At 45.2% G+C, this 12,240-nt stretch overlaps 1 protein-coding gene and 1 non-coding gene across 2 annotated transcripts in view; one reads left to right on the top strand and one right to left on the bottom strand.

Moving 5' to 3' along the window:
* Positions 1-12,240, top strand: part of PARVA (parvin alpha) — a 166,358-nt gene that overhangs the window by 22,076 nt on the left and 132,042 nt on the right. The gene's annotated exons all lie outside the window — the stretch shown is intronic.
* TRNAG-UCC (transfer RNA glycine (anticodon UCC)) lies at positions 10,829-10,901 on the bottom strand. Its single transcript has one exon. It is a non-coding gene; the product is annotated as a tRNA-Gly (tRNA).

The following is a 12,240-nucleotide window of genomic DNA, read 5'->3' as shown; positions in this document are numbered from 1 at the left end:
TAAAGAATCCGCCTGCAATGCAGAAGACCCTGGTTCGATTTCTGGGTCAGGAAGATCTGGAGAAGGGAAAGTCTACCCACTCCAGTATTCTGGCCTGGAGAATTCCATGGACTATACAGTCCATGGGGTTGCATATCCCCTGCCTTATAAGACTGATTTTTTTGGAATGCAGTTATTCACCACCAGCTCTCTTTTATGTCCAGTGGTAGACCAGTAGCCTTTGGGGACCAATAGGATTGGGAAGTCATCATCACAAGTCAGATGTTTAATGGCACTAAAAATGTGTCTTCCTTTTACTAAAATAGAACAACTAAGACAGTCTGGTAAGCTAAAACATTTGCTACAACTTAGGTTAGTGGGTGAATATTACATAGTGGTTAAGGAGAGTGGATGCCTAGAAATACAACTGCCTATGTCAGACCCAGACATTGCCACTTAACCAGATGTATGACTTTGGGCAGTGAGTTGATCCATCAGAATTCTCAAGTTGCCCACCTATAGTAGAGTGAGGATAATAATTTCACCTACAAGGGTTGATGTGGGAATTAACAATGCATGGTAAGTGCTCAGAATTTCACATATCAGTTGAGAGCCTAGCAGGGAGCAGTTGGCATCCATGAGAAGGTAATCAGAAAGAGTGATGAAGGGACCTTTACAAAGATGTGGGTGGAGTTGAAGGAAACCAAGGATGGCAAGGCACCCCAGGGCCGACAACAGCTGGGAACAGATCCTACCCGTGAGCCTTTAAGGGGCAAGGGACGGGGCACTGACCAGCAGCTGGGAAGAAAGCTGTAGCTATGGAAGAGAAAACCATGGCTCAGCAGGGAGGGAACCAGGGGATAAACATCTCATCCACTGGTCCAGCCCAGCTATGGTAGAGAGTGGATTTGGAGCAACAAATGGTAAGGGCTCAGTAGGTGTTAAACTAAAAAACATTTTTTTTTTTTTTGGCATTAACTCTTAGCTGTGGCACACAGGCTTCTCTCTACTTGTGGCGCATGGTCTTAGTTGCCCAGGGCATATGGAATCTTAGTTCCCCAACCAGGGATTGAACCTGCATCCACAGCACTGGAAGGCAGAGTCTTAACCACTAGACCACCAGGAAAGTCCCCAGCTAATTTGATGGGTACTATGTAATGAACTTCCTCTTTTCCCCCTTGGTCACAGAATCTTCTACAGGATTGCTCTTGCGTACACTCAGTGGCACTTTTGGAAAATTGAAAATGACTTAACCTTATCGTGCCTCAGCTTGCTTTCTTTCTGCAAAGGAGATACTGCTGGTACATTCCTCATGATGTGAGAAATATAATGAATTAATACATGTCAGGTACATAGAGCGGTGCCTGGCGCATAATAAGCTCTCAGTAAAAATGAAGCCATGAGCTGTTGCCCTTCCTCACAGTTCCAAAGGGATATCAATGTGTATATTCTGCTTTGTTGTAGGTAATACTCACGTATGTACATAAGAAGGAGGTTGTTTTCCTCCTGGGTCTGGCCCTCCATCTGTAAGTTTAATACCTTTCTGATTGTGTGTTTCAGTGGTTGAGTCTCCATGCTGGACCTTAACTCAGTCCCAGAAACCCGAATATGTTTTCTGATGCTGATGGTAACTTTTCTGTACTGCACTTGGCACAACGAAGAAGGCATTTCTCAATCCTGCCCTATTAGCTCTGCCTATTAAATCTTTGTGCTAAAGCACATGTCATCAACCCTGCCAGCATGTGTCTTGGCGGCCTTCCTCCCTTCTCACAGAGGCTGGTAAGGTGGGGGCCATCGCTAAGATCCCGTCCACTTTTCTCAGTTTCCCCTTCTCTCTCTCTTTCCAAGGCATCATTGTGGAACCCCTACTTCACTCTGCCTTCTCCTTTATTTTCCCCTTCCCCCACCTTTTCTATTAATGATAAGGGTGTAGAGAGACAGGGGGAGGGATCCTCTTGGTTTTCCAGTTTTGCCATGAGCAGGAGTCTATGGCTTTGATGTCACCTGGATGGAGAGCAGATGCCCTGATTAGTCCTCTAAGGGCACAGGGACCCTACACAGCCCTCGGGGTGGGGAGCTGATGATCAGAAGCTGATTGAAGCCCCCACTGTGTTCCCCAGCCATTGCTCTGGGCATTTCCCCTGTGACCTGAGGGGTTCTGCTGTGGGACCCAGGCCAAATAACTGAAGTATGTGTTTAGCATTTATGTAGGGTGGATGGGGAGAAGCTGACATCTATATAAATGAAACTAGCAAGGCTGTTTCTTTGTCTTCACAATAAGACAGAAGGATTAGAGTGTTTTTATTTTGCATCATTTTCTGAGCTAAGCAACATCTTGAAAAATATTTAAAAAGGGAGTTTAATAGTTACTCAGATATATCACTTATTCCCCTAAATAGGTCTAATGGCTAAGGTTAGTTTGGTTTTTAAATTTCAGCAGACCTGGACCTGCTGAACTTAGGATCCTGTCAGCTCGCTGGTTTCGGGCTTGGTGGTATGGCTTCTTGTTAACACCTTGCAGTTTGCACATTTGGCAGTGCAAACAGCTTTATCCAAAGTAGCTTTCCAAGAGGACTATGCCTTTCCTCCCCATCCCACCAAGGGCATCATCTTCTTGACAAAGGGGGACCAATTATGCTTTATCAGTATGGAGGAAGCAGTGTGGAAACTCGAGTTAACTGGTACCATATTTCCAATTTATTCCAGGGATGTTTTAGAATTTCTTATAAACTTGCACCCCATGAAGCCATCTAACTGGCTTACCATTTAATACAGCACTTTTTAATAACTGGGAAACGCTTAGGAGGCTGGCCAGGACCTGAGTTATGGCCTGTGTGTAGTATGTTTATTCATTTGTTTAGCAAACAACTGAGTGTTATTCCAGCCTGGATTACCTTTAGGTCTTGGGGTTGCAGGTAACAGCAGGATATCCTGAGGCTCTCGTATTGGAGGTGAAGGGCTCATGATTTGGGAAGATCTGCCCATTTGTGGTAGGGATCATGGTACATGCAGACCCTGCTTCCTGGGTATGCCAAGGTGGGTGTCCGGATCCCAGGGAAAGGATCCAGTCCTAATGGGATTCAAGAGTACACTCAGTCTCAGCAGGCCCAGGATCGGGGAAGAAGGAAAGCCCTTCATGCTAGAGCCCAGTGCAAGAACTTGATGCTGCCAGCAGTTGGAATTGCTTTTGTAGCCTAAGTCTTCTGCAGTGGGACCATCCCTCATGGGCATGGGATGGCAGCTGGCTAGGACCTCACGCCAATCATTAGATGGGGACTGGAAAGAAAGCACGGAGTTTGGCCCCATTTGGGGCAGTGCGGGTGGTCCTGCTCACTTCCAGCTGTGGGGCTTGAGTCATCAGAGGCCCTGGCCGGGGTGTTTGGATGTGTAGCCAAACCCAGAGTCTTTTTGGTCCTGGCACCTGACCCTGGCCATCCACGTCTCTTCTGGAGATTAATGAGCCATTGTCTGAAGTCACTGAGGAAGGCTGTGGCAGGCCAGGGAGAAGACCTCATAATATAATTGACATGGTTCTCACACGGTCCATATGGAAACAGTAGTGAAAATCACTCACATGTGCCTGGTTTTCCAGTTTACAAAGGAAGGAATTTGGGCTATGTCAATTACCAGCTGGGTATCTATGTACAAACCACTTAAACCCTCTTAGCCTCAGTTTCCTCGTTTATAGAACAAGGATAATGAAAGTCACTGCCTTGCCCATCTAATGGGTTTTTTATTTGAGACAATGAAGGACAGCACAGGAGGCCAAATGGGACACAAAAAAAGGGCTGGGACAGGTCTGGAGGAAATGCTGAGAATATAGTTTGTGACTTGAGAAGCAGGTGAAATGATGACGAAGGGCGTTCTCTTCTTCAGATTGCCTAAAATTGTGCAGTCTCCCTCTCAGTGGACACTGAAATTGCAGTGTTCAATGCAAATCAGATTGTAACTATGATTTCCCTGATCATAAAAGAAACACATGCTTGTAAAAATTTTTTAAAATATTAAATATCAAGACAAACATTAAAATAAACCATAGTCTTTTTATTGCTAATATTTGGATGTTTTCTCCCTCATTCATATATCTAATATTAACAATAAAATAAGAATCATACTATATATTCAGTTACAGAGCTCAAGCTTTTGCAATGTAATTTGTAACATAAATGGTTTTAACAGAATTAGAATCATGCTGTGTATCAGGGTTCTCCAGAGAAACAGAACCAATGGAGATATATCTGTATGTGTGTATTGTGTGTACATATACACGCATACAGACACATAACATACAGACACACATAAGTATTTGTACTAAGAGATACACACACACATACACATACACATATATTTGAAGAGATTTATCTCAAGGGGTTGGTTTACATGATTACAGGATTGGCAGATCTGAAACCTATAAGTCAGGCCAGCAAGCAATACTCAGGCAAGAGTTAATGCTGTAGTCTTGAGGCAAAGTCTCCTCTTTTATGGGAAATCTCAGTTTGTATTTGTAAGGCCTTGATCTGCCCACACTACAGAGGGTAATCTTTTTCACTTAAAGTCAACTGATTGTACATGTTAATCCTATCTACAGAATACCTTCACAGCAGCATCTAGCTTTTGATTCAGTAACTGGGTGCTATAGCCTAGCCAAATTGACACATAAAACTGACCCATCTTTGTATTTTTATCTTTTTGTTTCTCATGTCACGAATATTTTTTTCACAGCAGCATCAAACATTTTATAAGAACTTGATATGACTGTATTGTTCTATTCACCAAATGGCTTTACCATCATTTGTTTATAAATTTCCCTGTTGTCAGATATTTAGGTTGTATCCAGTTTCCACTGTAGATATAACATTGTGGTAAACATCTTTGGCTACATCTTTGTATATATACATATTCCTTATTAGTCCCTAGTATATATCATTAGTGGAGAATTACTGAGTCAAAAGTAAAGATTTTAAGGCTTTTGATTCACTTCGTCACATTTTCTCTAGACTTCTGAAGGTGTGATCCTTGCACCAATACCATCAGTATAACCAAGATGTGATTGCTGTTTTTCAGTCACTAAGTCATGTCTGACTGTGTGACCCCATGGATTGCAGCACACCAGCCTTGTCTGTCCTTCACCATCTCCCAGAGCTTGCTCAAACTTACATCCATTGAGTCGGTGATGCCATCAACCATCTCATCCTCTGTCGTCCCCTTCTCTTCCTGCCTTCACTCTTTCCCAGCATCAGGGTCTTTTTCAGTGAGTTGGCTCTTCATATCAGGTGGCCAAAGTATCACAGCTTCAACTGGGTAGCTTATGAGAAAGGCAGATTCTTGGGCCTCACCCCAGCCCTACTGGATCAGAATCTGCATCTTAACTAGATGCCCATGTGACTTGTGTACATTGCAGTGTGAGAGACAATGCCCAAGAAAATTTGTTCTGATTTGTAAACCAGCTATAGTCTGAATGTTTGTGTCCTGAAATGTGTCTGCTGAACTCCTGATGCCTGGTGTTGTGGTATGAGTAGGTGAGGCCTTTGGTAGGTCCTTAAGTCATGAGGGTAGAGTCCTCATGAGTGGGATTAATGCCTTATAAAAGAGGGTCCAGAAAGATCTCTAGCCTCTTCCACAGAAAAGGACACAGGGAGAAGGGGCTAGTTATGAACCAGGAAGATGGTCTTCACCAGAGAACTTGACCATGCTTGTGCCTTGACCTTGGACTTGGGCCACCAGACCATGAGAATTAAATTTCTGTAGCTTATAAGCCACCTAGACTGTGGTATTTTGTTATAGTGGCCTGAATGGGTTAAGACATACCAGAAGTATTTAGGGATACTCGTTTATCTTCACTCTCATCAAAACTGAGCGTTGTTTTGGTTTTTTACCTTTTAAATTTGCTAGCCAAAAAATTATATTCTATTGGTCGTTTAATTTTTATCCTGTAACAAATTTATTGAATCAGCTGACTTCCACTGGAGTTCAATCAGTAAAGAACTCTCCTTACCCCAAGCACTGCCTTAAAACATGCTCTGTGACATCTTAGGTGGATTGCATGTCCAGCTATGAGGACATTTAAGGAATTAGGACTCACCTGTAGGTATGAAGGCCTAGTCCAGTCTGAAGTCAAAACTTCAGCTTCCCTTCCAATTCCATGCACTTCCACTCCTCCTGGCCCAGCCTGCCCCACAACTCAGGCATGGGTGTGGGTGGTGGGCCTGACGTGGTCTTTCGCTCTCTTCATTCCCTCCTTCTATTTTTCTTATCTACAGTTGGGGCAGGAAGGAATATGATGAGAAGGGACAAAAGTCCTCCTATATTGGTGCCATTGTTACAATGCTCTCCTGATGATTGCTGGCTCACTGCTGATGTGTTTGGTACTTCAGAACTCCTGCAAGAGTTCTTCAGTATGGTTAGCTTGCTTGGGATTTCAGTCTCTGGAATCCGTGATGCAATGGCCTCCCCTGTCACGCACTAAAATAATGGCATTCCAGGACTGCTGTTGCTATCACCCATAGGAAAGCATAATGTCATCTATTTAAATTCCCCCAAAATGACAGCAACATGGAATGAAAATCCTGATGTTTAAAAAGCATATTCCTGATTGTTAGAATATGGAAAAATCACTTCCTTTGCAGATTGGAACTTTTTTCTTTTTTAAGGTTCATTTCAGAGGCCTCAATTCCACTGGGTTAGCCCAAAAGTTCATTTGGATTGTTTTCCCCACCTGATAAGGAATTCTTGGTTTGTCGTGACCACGTCTTCTCCCGATCTGGTTTCGTAGCCCTCCCAGCCAAGAGTGCAGACCAGTCTCCATTAGGCTTGCTGATTGGTTGAGCCGTGGTGCTTGGTCAGCAGGTTGTGTCACTATTTCACTGCCGTCCGGTGAGCGGGGGACTGCTCAAGAGCTCAAGCTAGTGTTTTCATCCCTGCACCTCCCAGCGGGCCTAGGGGTGTCTGATGGGGAGCTTGGGGGTGGCTCTTTGAGAGGCTGGGGTGTTGAGTATGCTCTGAATTGGAATTCCTGAGCTGACTAGCTCTGTGAACTTGGCCATATCATCTCATTTCCTTACTGACGTAATTCAGATTAGTTCATTTATAAATGTGTATCATGTGCCTACTATGTGCTAAGCACTATTTTAGGAGTTGGGGATGTGGCAGTGAATAGGCTAGAGATCTGAATAATGCGAGAGGGTCACGATCTTGGGGATGAATGTTCCAGAAAGAGGGGTCTGCAGGTGCAGCCACAGAAGTTCAAGGAACTGAAAGGCTCCCATGTTTGAAGCGTGGAGGTCAAGGGGAAGCTGGTGGGAGATGGAGCTGGGAGTCGGGCCAAAGTTAGATCCCATGGGACGCCAAGGAGCTGCCAGAAGACTGTGAGTTTTTTCCTAAAACATGGAAAACTATCAGAAGATTTTAGAGGTGAATAACATGATCTGGTTTACTACAGATACCTGCCTCTTTGAACATTAACTGCAAATAAATAATATATGTAAAGGTACTTAGTGGTATGCCTTGTATGCAGTAGGTGCTTGATAAGTGTTAATTAATATTTTCACCTTTTGGAGAAACACTGGTGGTCTCCTACAGTTTGACCTTAAAAGATGAAGTTTGTGGTAGGCTGAATAATGGTACTCCACAAATGTCCATGTCCTAACCCTTGAAACTGGTAACTGTATCACCTTACATGGCTAAGGAGAATTAAGGTTGCAAATAGAATTAATGTTGTTAGTTAAATTTTAAGACGAGACCTTAAAATAGGGAGAGTGTCCTGAATTATCCAGATGGGTCCAGTGTAATTATAATAATTCTTAAAAGAGGAAGAGCAAGGCAGAAGGGAGTCAGAGGGAAACATGACCGTGGAGGAAGGTCAGAGAGAGACAGTGTTATTGACTCTGAAGATGGGGGAGCAGCCACGAGCTAAGGAGTGCAAAGACATCGCTTTGCCAACAAAGGTCCATATAGTCAAGCCTTTGATCTTTCCAGTAGCCACGTACAGTTGTGAGAGCTGGACCGTAAAGAAGGCAGAGGGCCGAAGAATTGATGCTTTCGAACCGTGGTGCTGGAGAAGACTCTTGAGAGTCCCTTGGACAGCAAGGAGATCAAACCAGTTAATCTTAAAGGAAGTCAACCCTGAATACTCATTGGAAGGACTGATGCATCGGTCACCTGATGCAAAGAGCTGTTTCACTGGAAAAGACCCTGATGCTGGGGAAGATTGAAGGCAGAAGGAGAAGAGGGTGCAGAGGATGAGATGGTTGGATGGCATCACCAATGCAATGGACATGAACTTGGGCAAACTCTGGGAGGTGTTAAGGGACAGGGAGGCCTGGCCTACTGCAGTCAATGGCGTTGCTAAGAGTCAGACACGACTGGACAGCTGAACAACAAAAACTAGAGCCTCTAGAGGGGAATGCAACCCTGCCAACATTTTTTTTTTTTTAATTATTTTTGTCTGCCCTGGGTCTTTGATGCTGTGCGTGGGCTTTCCCTAGTTGTGGTGAGCAGGGGCTGCCCTAGTTGTGGTGCATGGGCTTCTCACTGTGGTGGCTTCTCCTGTGGCAGAGCACTGACTGTAGGCGCTCAAGCTTCAGTAGTTGGCAGCACTCAGGTTCTAGAGCATGTAATCGTCAGTAGTTGTGACACACGGGCTTAGTTGCCCTGTGGCATGTGAAATCTTCCCGGACCAGGGATCGGACCCGCGTCCCCAGCATTGACAGGCAGATTCTTAAGCACTGGACCACCAGTGAAGTCCCCTGCCAACATCTTGATTTGAGTCCAGTGAAAAACCCATTTGGACATCTGACGACCAGAATTGTGAGATAATGAACTTGTGTTGTTTCAAGCCACTAAGTATGTGGTAAAGATTTTGTACTAAATATTCCAAACTCCAGTTTAGTTCACTCCAGTATGACCTATGACGCATGTGTTTTAAGATTTCCGTTTAGTTCACCATCTATTGATTGATGCCTATGGCATGCCAGGCTAGATAAGACAACTCTGGGGAAGTTGAGCGTCTAGGAGACTTTCCGGTATTTTCCGCAACCTCTAGGGGTACCAAACTCCATAAGTGCCTCTGGTGGCACATGGCAGCCTCTCAAGTACAGAAGTGAAATGAGGCCTGCTTTTCATTGACCTGGGAGGGCAGGGGAAGCGGCTGAACTCGTGGTGAGAGGTTGGGCTCTCAGCTCCAATCCCCTTGGCTGGTGACCCAGACACAAGGTCTGCAGGGAGGGGTGGACTTGCCCTGGGCCCAGCCCACAGGCCTCCTCCATGAGGCACCCCAGCCCTCCCCTTGCCCCCAGTAACACCCCTTCTCAGGCCCTGCCCCTCCCCGGGAGTGGGGGCCTCTGGGCCAGCTGCCTGCTTGCTTGGACTGCTCTTATTTCCCCTTTACTAATCATCAGATCCTGTCTCTGGAGCCGGCAAACAGGGACTCTTGGAGGCAGACCCGCCCAGGCACAAGTTAGGGGCTCAGCAATGCCCAGGGTGTGATTGGTTGGGGCTGGATACAAAGGGTTCCTGTATAAAGCAAGGGCTTTCGCTTTATCCTTTTAGGGAAGTTCATTCTCTCTGGTTGCCTCTCCTCCTCCTTTTGGTGATGTTGCTAGAAGATCTCTGCAGCAGAGGCCCAGCCTGTATCAGTCCATCCTTCACACTGAAACTGTCAGAACGTTTGCGCCAACACCAACCACCAGCTCTGACCTAGTCTGTCACTGACTGGAAATCCCCCTCCTCTTATCACCCCATTTGTAGCTGTGGTTTCAAACATTAAAAAGAAGAATAAAATCAACGCATTTTTTTTTCCCAGTGAAATATCAGTATATAAAGCTGAAAACCAGGAGGCAATAAAGTATAGAATTGTCATTAAGTATCTGGACTGTAGCATCAGACAGAGCTGGGTTCAAATCCAGACTCTGCCACTTATATAATCCCAACACGTTGTCTAATTGCGGTCTCCATTTCCTCATCTGTAAAATGGGATGTTGGCAGTTCTTAGTTCATGGGGCTGTTTTGGAGATCAGAAGTGGTTACTTAGGGGAGTACTTGGCTGAGCATAGGTACTCAATAAATGTTGGCTCTTGTTACTAGAATATGAATTAATCTTCTAAGTTCTCATGTGTAACATGTATTATCATTTTATTATACAATTGTATAATTAATGTTTAATTATGCAACCCATTGCAGACAGTAGTTTGGCTGTCTGTATGAACACAGAACTTTTTAAAAATTAATTTTATTTTTTTGAACCATTTCAGATTTATCAAAAATTTTGAGGAGTGCAGAAATTCCCATTTACCTTGCATCTGCTGCTGCTGCTGCTAAGTCACGTCAGTCGTGTCCGACTCTGTGCGACCCCATAGACGGCAGCCCACCAGGCTCCGCCGTCCCTGGGATTCTCCAGGCAAGAATACTGGAGTGGGTTGCCATTTCCTCCTCCAGTGCATGAAAGTTAAAAGTGAAAGTGAAGTCGCTCAGTCGTGTCCGACTCTTTGCGACCCCATGGGCTGCAGCCTACCAGGCTCCTCCGTCCATGGGGTTTCCCAGGCAAGAGTACTGGAGTGGGGTGCCATTGCCTTCTCCAACCTTGCATCTAGTTTCCCCTATTGTTAACATCTTTCACTAGTATGGCACATTTGTTACCACTAATGAACCAAGATCGATACATAATCATTAACTAAGCTCTGTACTTTATTCCCTAGTTTTTACCTAGGAACATCATTTATCTGTTGCAGAATTGCACCCAGGATAGCAGATTACATTTATTATTTTTTTTAAGTATGATACCATTTTATTTTAGTTTTTAGAATACTTATTTACTTGGCTGTGCTGAGTCTTAGTTGTGGCATGCAGAATCCTGTTCCCTGACCAGGGATCGGACCTGGGACCTCTGCATTGGAAGTACAGGGTCTTAACCACTGGACCACCAGGGAAGTCCCGGCATATTACATTAAATTGTCACTCAGAAATGGAATTAGGCTCCTCTGAGGAATTAGGCTCCTCTTGTCTGTGACAGGTTCTCAGACTTCTCTTGTTTTTGATGGCAATTTTCAGGAGTACTGGTGTTTTGTAGATATTTTGTAGGATGCCCCTGTATTGGAATTTGATGTTTCTCTCCTGGTTAGCCTGGAGTTGAACACAGGAATTTGCAGTCAGTGGATTGTGGATGACTACCACAGAGTTCTCTTAGCTTCAGCATCCATGAAATTAGAATCAAATGTCTGTGGGAACTCGCAAGCACAGTTTAGAGACGCACAGATAGGTCAGCCGAGTCCTTGGTGTGGCCTGTGAGATCCTTCTCAGCCTGCCCTACCCACTTCTCTAGCCTCTTCTCCCTGCTGGGAGCCCTCCAGATTCACCACAGTCCCCAAGGAAGTCTGGGCCTTGAGGCATGTTGATTCTTCTACCTGGAGTGCCTGCCCCCCTTTCTCTGTCCAGCCAATTCTTGGCCTCTGAGATCCAGGTTAACTCTTGCCCTCTCCCTGATGTCCTTCCCACTTTCCCTAAGGAGGCTGACACTGTCCCCCGGGGTTCTCTCAAAACCTGGCATTTCTCTCTGTATTGTCCTTCTTTGTACAGGTACTGGTCCACCTCTCCCTCTGGGCCAGAAGCTTCTTGAGAGCAGGGACTGAGTCATAATCCTCTCTGTATTCTTCATGCCCAATGTGAGGCCTGGCATGCAGTAAACGCTCAAGAGCTGTTCAGTGAATGACTCTGACATTTAAGAGAGGTGCTGTGTCTCTACCAGCCTTGTGTGTGTGTGTGTGTGTGTGTGTGTGTACCAGCCTTAACACAGCACGTTTCCTTGATCCTAAAAATGTGGGGGTGCCTCTGTGAATGAAGGATGCCAGTAACCAGCCCTTGGGTGGCTCTTTTAAAGCCACTTTTGCCCTGCCCCTGAGGGGTGTGAGTACATGGTGTGAACATGGAAAGGGCCACCAGGGGGCTCCAGGGAGCAGTTCACCGACCCAGTCCGAGAGGAAGATTCAGTGGTGGCTTCAGCAGCCATCCTTGCGTCCTGCAGAATTCACAAAAAAAAAGTGCGTCCAAAGAGAGGTCTGTTTTGCTACTGATGTACCAGGCTCTGTAGCAAGGACAGGATGTACCAGCCTGTTCTGAAAACACGTGTGGGCCCCAGACAGTCTTTTTCCCCAGAGATCTCTGCCTGCAGAAGTTGGCACAAAAGATACCGATAGCCAAAAAATAACATTTGCAGGAGCAAATGATCTCGTTACAACTGCCAGCAGACCTTCACTTCATTCAGATTTCCCA

The sequence above is a fragment of the Giraffa tippelskirchi genome, chromosome 11 (assembly GCF_054371585.1).
Source record: "Giraffa tippelskirchi isolate mGirTip1 chromosome 11, T2T-mGirTip1v1.2.pri, whole genome shotgun sequence".
Lineage (NCBI taxonomy): Eukaryota > Metazoa > Chordata > Mammalia > Artiodactyla > Giraffidae > Giraffa > Giraffa tippelskirchi.
This window is presented reverse-complemented; position numbering and strand designations above follow the sequence as displayed.